Source organism: Octodon degus, unplaced genomic scaffold (genome assembly GCF_000260255.1).
Source record: "Octodon degus isolate 3935 unplaced genomic scaffold, OctDeg1.0 scaffold00067, whole genome shotgun sequence".
Classification (NCBI taxonomy): domain Eukaryota; kingdom Metazoa; phylum Chordata; class Mammalia; order Rodentia; family Octodontidae; genus Octodon; species Octodon degus.
In genome coordinates this window covers 2,717,716-2,725,523 of record NW_004524643.1, presented here as the reverse complement: position 1 = coordinate 2,725,523, position 7,808 = coordinate 2,717,716, and the positions used below count along the sequence as shown (strand labels likewise).

General features: G+C 38.8%; 1 protein-coding gene across 2 annotated transcripts in view; it reads left to right on the top strand.

The window, feature by feature from the left end:
- Sbf2 (SET binding factor 2) overlaps positions 1-7,808 on the top strand; it is a 508,807-nt gene that overhangs the window by 380,271 nt on the left and 120,728 nt on the right. The window lies entirely within an intron of this gene.

Sequence of the window (7,808 nt, the reverse complement as noted above, 5' to 3'; positions counted from 1 at the left end):
CATACAGAACAAGATGGCGGCGCATACGTCAGGTTGTAACAGTTAATAAAGTCACAGTGGAAGCACACAGAGTTACAAAATTGGAATCAATTGCACAGGCTATAACACAGGGTCTCACTACACAGCCCAAGCTCACTGTGATCCTCCTGTTTTCAGCTTCCTCAGCACTGGGATTACAGATGTGGGCCACCATTCCCAGACTTGGTGGCCAGCTTAGTGCACCCAGGGGCAGGGCCGCTGCAGCATATGGTGCCAGGAATCAAACCTGGTCCCTACACTTGCCTAAGCAGGAGCTTAGCCCACTGGGCTATCTTGCCAATCCTGGAAATCATAATTTTAAAAATGGAACTTAGCTTCAGAAAAGAAGTCCAGATTAATTTTTTTCTCTCTCTCTCTTCTCTTAGAACACAAAAGCCTGGGCAATTCTCTTTCAACTGCCAAGGGGCTTGGCTGCTCTTCCCCCTTGTATGTCCTCTTTTACCTGGGAATAGGGTACTTTTTAACCTATAAACTAGATCTTCCCCTATACATAGGCCATTATTTTACTATGGGTGCCCATAGCCCCCAACACCAAAGCAAAACCAAGACTGCATCTTATCAAAGACCACCGATTTCTACCAACCAAAACACAAAGATTCCCAGTTCCAAAAAATAGCACAGCTCATTTTTCTCAGGGTCTACACTCCACCCTTGAGCACATCCTAAAATCTCTACTAATAAATGCTTCCCCTGCCTTTTTTCGATGGGTACTGAAAATTCTTTTTCTTTTCGACAGAAGTCAGCAAACCTGCAAGCACTCTATGCTTAGGGTGCGCTAGGTTCCTTCTTTCAGCTGTGGTAATCTCTCCATTGGTAACATATTCTCTTCTTTCTATCCTCTTTAAAAAGACTGCAAACTCAAATGCCTAAAGGAGTCAAAAAGTAACATAAATAATTGAAGGGGAAACTGTACTGAAGTAAATTGTACTTGTTCATGTTAAAGGAACATCTGCTATTTAGTTTCAGTCACTTATTATGAGGCAAAAAATGTGGGCATAGTGTTGCCAGGCCTTCTAATTTCCTTTTTTTTTTTTTCTTTTTTTTTTTCTAATTTCTAAAAGAAGACAACTCTGCATTTATTAAAGGTAGGAAAACAATATGCTCTGCTGAGTGAGGACCAATTAAAAGTAGGAAAAGTACACACAGTGCAGAGTGGGCCACTGAAAGAGCTCATAGTGGCAGCCAGGTTAATGATGGAGGTCTTTTGTAGCTCCTGCTCTTCCAGCTGACATCAGATGGTAGATCATCCTATCAAAAAACTGTTTGATCTTACACTAGAAGAATTGAAGATAACGTTTTTTAATTGGCCCAGGTGCAGGGCTTGGGAACTATTTTTCAGCACATGTGTCTTGGATCTCCATGATTGACAGGCAATGCCCACTCACCCAACTGGCTCACCATACTTAGTCACCTGCCTCAGGAGGTCCAAAGAAAAATATAAATTTGAGAGGCTTCTGGAGAGTAATAATCATGGGACTGGGGAGATAGCTCAGTAGAATAAGCACTTGCCTGGCAAGCGAAAGGTCCTGAGTTCAGTCCCCAGTACCACAAAAAAAAAAAAAACAAGTGGGGCTGGGATGATAGCTCAGTAGAATAAGCGCTTGCCTGGCAAGCACAAAGGCCTGAGTTCAACCCCCAGTTCCAAAAAAAAAAAAAAAGAATGATAACCATTAAATAGTATTGAGAGGAAAGAGAAAGAGTTTAGGTTAGAGGGTTAATAAGAAGTAAAGACAAAGATTGAAACAGCACAAAATTATACCATCAAGATCAAGTAAAGTTGGGATCAAACTTTTTTTTCCGTACTGAGGATCAAACTGAGGACCTTGTACTTGCCAGGCAGATGCTTAAGCCACTGAGCTATGTCCCTGGCCCTCGAGTAAAGTTGGAAAATTCCTAATTTGGAATAGAAATTAAAGTTGCAAATTTTAGTATGCTTTTAGTAGCTTTTTTAGTGCCATTAAAAAATCACCTGTTCATTTATTTTTGTGAGAAAACAGTGGAGAAGGAAATGAACTTAAGAACTCAAGTGAGGCTCTGATTTCTTTTACAGTAGCATAGAATCTTACTGTTTTCCCTTCCAATATTTTCTTTTTAGAAGATTGTGAGAGACTTAAAAAAAAAAAAAAAAACTATCTGTCAAAGAATGAGGCCTTATCCTCCCATATCTGAGATGGTAAGAAGCGAGGGCAGGTGAATCCCTGCAGGCATCCCCTCCCCTGGAAGGGTGCTCAAGAAAGGGAGGTACAAGGAGGTTATGGTTTGTGTCTAGTTGTGCCCCCAAAGCCTCATGCAGTCATTGGGGCAGCTTCTAGAGTTTGTGACTAATTCAGGATCTAATGCTGGGATTATGAGTGTGAGTGCCACACCGGCTCTGGAGCTGATGGCCTAAATACAGTATAAGGAAGGAAGAGAGGCTGGCTAGCTACCGCATGCACAGCTCCTCCCTTTGCTCTTTGCTGTTTTCCACCACCATGAATGTCTGCCCTCTTCCATGTGCCGCCGCTCTGCCTTAGAGCCAGCCAAGTATGGCCTGAAACCTCCACTAACTGTGAGCTAAATAAACCTTTCCTTCCTTAATTTTGGGTGTTAGGTATTTTGTCCCAGCAACAAGAGAAAAGTAACTGAGATGGGTGTTCCTTTGTGAAGCAGGTTTTATTGTAATTTGGCCTCCCCTTTTCTGGACATCCTGGTTCCTGTTGCAAAAGAATTACAGGGCAGTTAAAAAAAAATTTTTTTTTTAATCTTATGTACAATTTTATTTTATTTATTTTTTTGTATTTAGTACAGGGTCTCACTACATAGATCAGACTCATAGTGAACCTCCTGTTTTCAGCCTCCCAAGTGCTGAGATTACAGGCATGCGCCACCACACCCAGTCTCCACCGCTGTCTCAGGCACCCCAGGGGTGGGGCCAGCACGGCACACTGGGAATCAACCCCGGCCCTCTGCTCTGCCTAAGCAGGCACTTTGATCCACTGAGCTATCTGGCCAGCCCCTTCAATTTTAAAAGTTAAACTTTTATAACAAAATAACAAGACTGGGGGATCAGTGATATAACTCAGTGGCACAATGCCTGCCTGGCAAGCACAAGGTCCTGATCCCTTATACCAAAGGAGAAAAAAAACAAATTCATTTTCATGGTGCTGGGGATAGAACATGCTTGGAAAGTGCTTTATCACTAACCTATATCTCTAGCCTAAGAAATAAAATTCTTGATCACATGTTTTTATCTTCTGCCAAAAAAATGGACTTCTCCAAGAAGATTCTCTCTTTCTACTTTACTATCATGTATAAAGTACAACATAAAATGTTTATATCCCCCAAATTGAAAACGGAACTAGCAAGCCATAATGTGGTTTTCATAAAACCTGTAGTATCTCTGCTGCTTTTGGCCATTGTCTTACCTATTATAAAATTTGGAAAAGAAAAAAACAAGGAATGCATGTAGCTCAGTGATATAGCACTTACCTCGCATGTACAGGGTCCTGAGAACAATACTGAGCACCAGAAAAAAATTTAAAAAATAATACATCTTCACTAAACAGGGTTTTATCCATGGAAAACACAGAAATTGGAGGGAAATACTGGACAATACAGATTGCAAAAAAAAATTTTTTTTCTTTTTGTTTTGTTTTAGAGACAGGATCTCACTATGTAGTTCAAGCTGGCCTTGAACTCTGTGTAGTCCAGGCTGGCCTTAAACTTGTGATGATCTTGCCTTACCCTCCCAATTGGTAAGATTACAGGTATGCACCACCATGCCCAGCCAGATATCAGAATAGAAAGTACTTTAATATTTTTAAATAATGCAATTCAAAGTATATGAGTCACTCATCAGGAGTGTTACATTATGTTTGATATGGGAAATAATTATGCTATTTGAATGTCTAAGTCTCTAAAGAGCTTTAGATTATAGTTTACCACCATAGGATAGTTCAGTGAAATATTCAGAATATTTTTACATGGGCTGGGGAGAGAGCTCAGTAGTATTAAGTGCCTGCCTGGCAAGCATAGGGTCCTGAGTTCAGTCCCCAGTACAGCAAAATTAAATTAAATTAAATTAAATTTAAAATATATATATATGACTGGATATGTAATTTGTTTTCTTAAGTTTTTCTTTTCCAGAATATTAACTTGAGAAAGTGTAAAAAAGTTAGTAATTCCTAATTTAGTTCAGAAAACACAAGGGAGAGTTTATAAATGGAAAGCCAGAAGCTTTCCCTGCAGCACTGCATTGTCTCCTATATCTTGAGTTGGTAGGACCCTTCTGTTCTAGGATACTGGTCAGCACAAGTACTTTGTGTACCCTCAGCCCTGCAGCAATAGCGTGACTTCTGCACTGTGCGCCAGGAAAGCTGAAATCGGCAAGTGCCGCTTGAAGATAAGGGGCCAGGACCACGATTCAGCTTACAGGCTGAGTGCAGAGTAAGAGGCCATTTCCAGCCAAGGACAGTGATGCGTCAGGAATCCCTAACCTCAACCCACTCCTTTTTTTTTTTTTTTTAACATATATTAACCCTACAAGTAATGTTTCATTTGAAGACAAGCTAGAAATTACATTATTCAATCCCCAGTTCCACAAAAAAAAATAAAAGAAACAACATTAAATAGTTTGAAACCCAGTCACATCTTTAAGTGATCAAAAAATCAAACTACTAAGGTCTTTTACAGTAATCTAGCACCAAGCTTTTCACAAAAAAGTTCATTGAATTGATTATCCAGCACTCACTCTTAAAAATCAAGCCTTTTGATTATCTGTGTGAGCTCTTATCCTTAAACCTAGATCTGGACTCTCAACCCTGCTGCCCAGTAAAAGCACTTACCATGCTTTTCAGGACAAACAGATGCAAAACATCCATCGAAAGGCAGTTGAAAGCCAAGCATGGTGGCACACACCTGTAATCCCAGCACTTGGGGCAGAGGTAGGAGGATCACTGCAAGTTCAAGGCCAGCCTGAGCTTTCAAGTGAGTTCAAGACTAGTCTGGACTGCATAGTGACACCCTGTCTCAAAAGGACAAAAAAAAAAGGCATTTGATGTGCTGAGAGTCGGGATGCAGCTCAGTGGCACAGTGATTGCCTGGCATTTAATGTTGTATAAATGCTGATGAGGTCTAATACAATTTAATGACATCCTTCACCAGTAGAAACTGATTACAATGACAGTGCTATCCTGGCATATGTATGGAGGGAGAGTTAGCCCAAAAATAATTAGATGCCCTTTTTTCTTTAGATCTTCAAGTTTAGATTTCTAAAAGGTAAATTAATGAGAAATGAGGGCTCTTGCTTTAGAATCCCTTGGTAGACTGAATAAGGAACATCATAGACGATTTAGCCTGGGCATTTCAAAAATACATGATTTATTAAAATTGAGTTGGGAAAGGAGAATTATAAAATGTAATAGTAATTGTAACACTTCCCTGTGCTAGATACTGCTTGTATACTTTATGTAAACTAATAGTCCTCCCAACCATAGCCTTGAGTTCAGATCGAATGGTTGGTTTTGGTGTTTTTTTGTTTGTTTGTTTGTTTGTTTGTTTGTTTGTTATTTATTTTTGGCTGGCTCAGGTTGCCTGAAGGGCAGGTCTGGTAAGGCATGTGGAGGTGGGGATCAAACTAAGGTATCCTGTGCCTGACTGCATTTGCATGAGCAGGCCCTTAAACAACTGAGCTAACTGCAGTCCCCCAAGTGGTTGTTTTTAAACCACTAGTTTTTATTGTTTTTATTCAGCAATAGAAGAAAAGTACTGTTACCTATTAGGCGGCAAGCAAATACGAGGTAGTGTCTGGTTGGCATTATATAGATCTCTGCTGTCAAGTGGTAAAGTCGAGAAACAATCAGTAGAAAGCTAGTATGAATGTTTGGGCAAAGGAACCATATAGAATTAAACAATATTTTATTAATTTTGCAGTAACTACAGTTTTAAAATAAATTATTGGCTAGTAGAGGGAAAAAAATTGTTACTGTTTTGAGGTAAGGTCTCACATATAGTGCAGGCTGGCTTTGAACTTGAGTGTGTAGCCTAAGCTGGCCTCAAACTCATGGCAGTGCTCCTCCGGAGTGCTGAAATTGCAGATGTACACAACACCCGGCAGTATAAGCAAGTTTCTAAGCACTCTATTAAAAGTTTCCGAAAAACAAAACACCATGTATGAAAATGTTGATCAGTATTCCTATACTAAATTGCATTAACACATTATAAATATCTGCATAAGTTATTGCAGTTGTATACCTTCTGTGACTCAGGATATTATGTCACCATTAGTAACTTTTTAATATAATTTTATTGAGAAACAAATAGCAATGAGACAGTTTCAAAACCGATGAGTAGGATAGTTTCAATAATCAATACATTGCATATTGTTGTCTGCTTAGTGGTTATTCATAGTACTAGATGCAGACATGATATCTTGTCCACAAACACTATTAGAACAAATCTTTCTATTCATTGAATTAAGAGAAAGTAGCTGTGTATCTATCCTGTTTGGTATATACAGCTACAAAATGGTCCGTCATTTGTATCCCCTTTTTTTGTTTAGTTTTGTCAGATATGAGTATTCCATTGCCATTTAAATATTATAGGTGTGTGAATTCAGCAAAATAATCCAACATAGTCCAGTAGTCCATAATAGTAGTGGGTTTTCCATAGGACTGGCAATGTCAGAAGTTGTTGACTTGAGCCTTTTACAGCTCAGCATATTAAAATGGCTTTATTTTTTATACTTCATTTTTATACTTTTCTGCTGGATGGTTAAGACCAAGATAAAGCAAGACCTATATAACAAGGAATGTAACTTTTGTGTCTGCCAAGGTCAGTCAAATCCCCTCAGGATTTATCTTGAAACCCTATACCGCAGTTTGTAGAACTTTTGTCAGTGTCAGCCATGTGGATGAGTCACGGCCATTGCTTGACCAGTTTGTTCTCTGTGAAAGCGTGAGAGAATGTTTTCTCTCCATGTAACTCTCCTTAGGCACACTCTACATCATTGATCACTTTGCTTTGTGGCCCCATAATCTCCTTGGTCAGAAAATTTGGGACACAACAGAGTTACAGGATTTTACAGTACAGGTTCTCCTATGTCCTGAGTCCTCACTGACCATGAAAGGCTAGGGTCAAAATGTTGGCTGTCCTTGCAGTTCTTCTTTTTCTCTGATTTTTGGTCTGCAAACTTAGGTTGATAACCCTCCAGAAGAGAAGCTTGCTGTTATTACCCTACCATTTGTAACTTCTTTGTAATTATAATTTAATTTTATTAGCTTTATCCCAATGCTTGTGAATTTTATAGGAATTTTTCTATAAGGTTGCAGTAAACGGAACTATTAAAAACTCCCAGGATTACCAGGTAACAAAAATGTTTGTTTTTATTCAAGTAATCCCTAGGATACTTTTCCTGAAATATTCTCTGTTATTTACATTTTTGTGATCTCTCAAATTAAGGAGACATTTGTATTAGACTAGAATTCTTGTCCATTTACTAAGTAATTGATTTCTCAATTGCATGTTTGATGAGTTGACTCATTGCATTGTCAAAAATCTGTGGTATTACAAGGAAAGCTATAGAAAAACAACACATTTTTGCTTTATTATTTTTCTTTTTTGTTTTTTAAAGAAACATTTATTCAGCGTCATGATCAGACTATTACATTTAGCAGTCAACAGCATGGTTACAAAAAAGGTCTACATTAAAACCCTTTGTTGGAATGCTGTACCCTTTCCACAGAACAGAAACTAAAATAACCTGTTATACAGTTAGTCACAAATACAGTCCT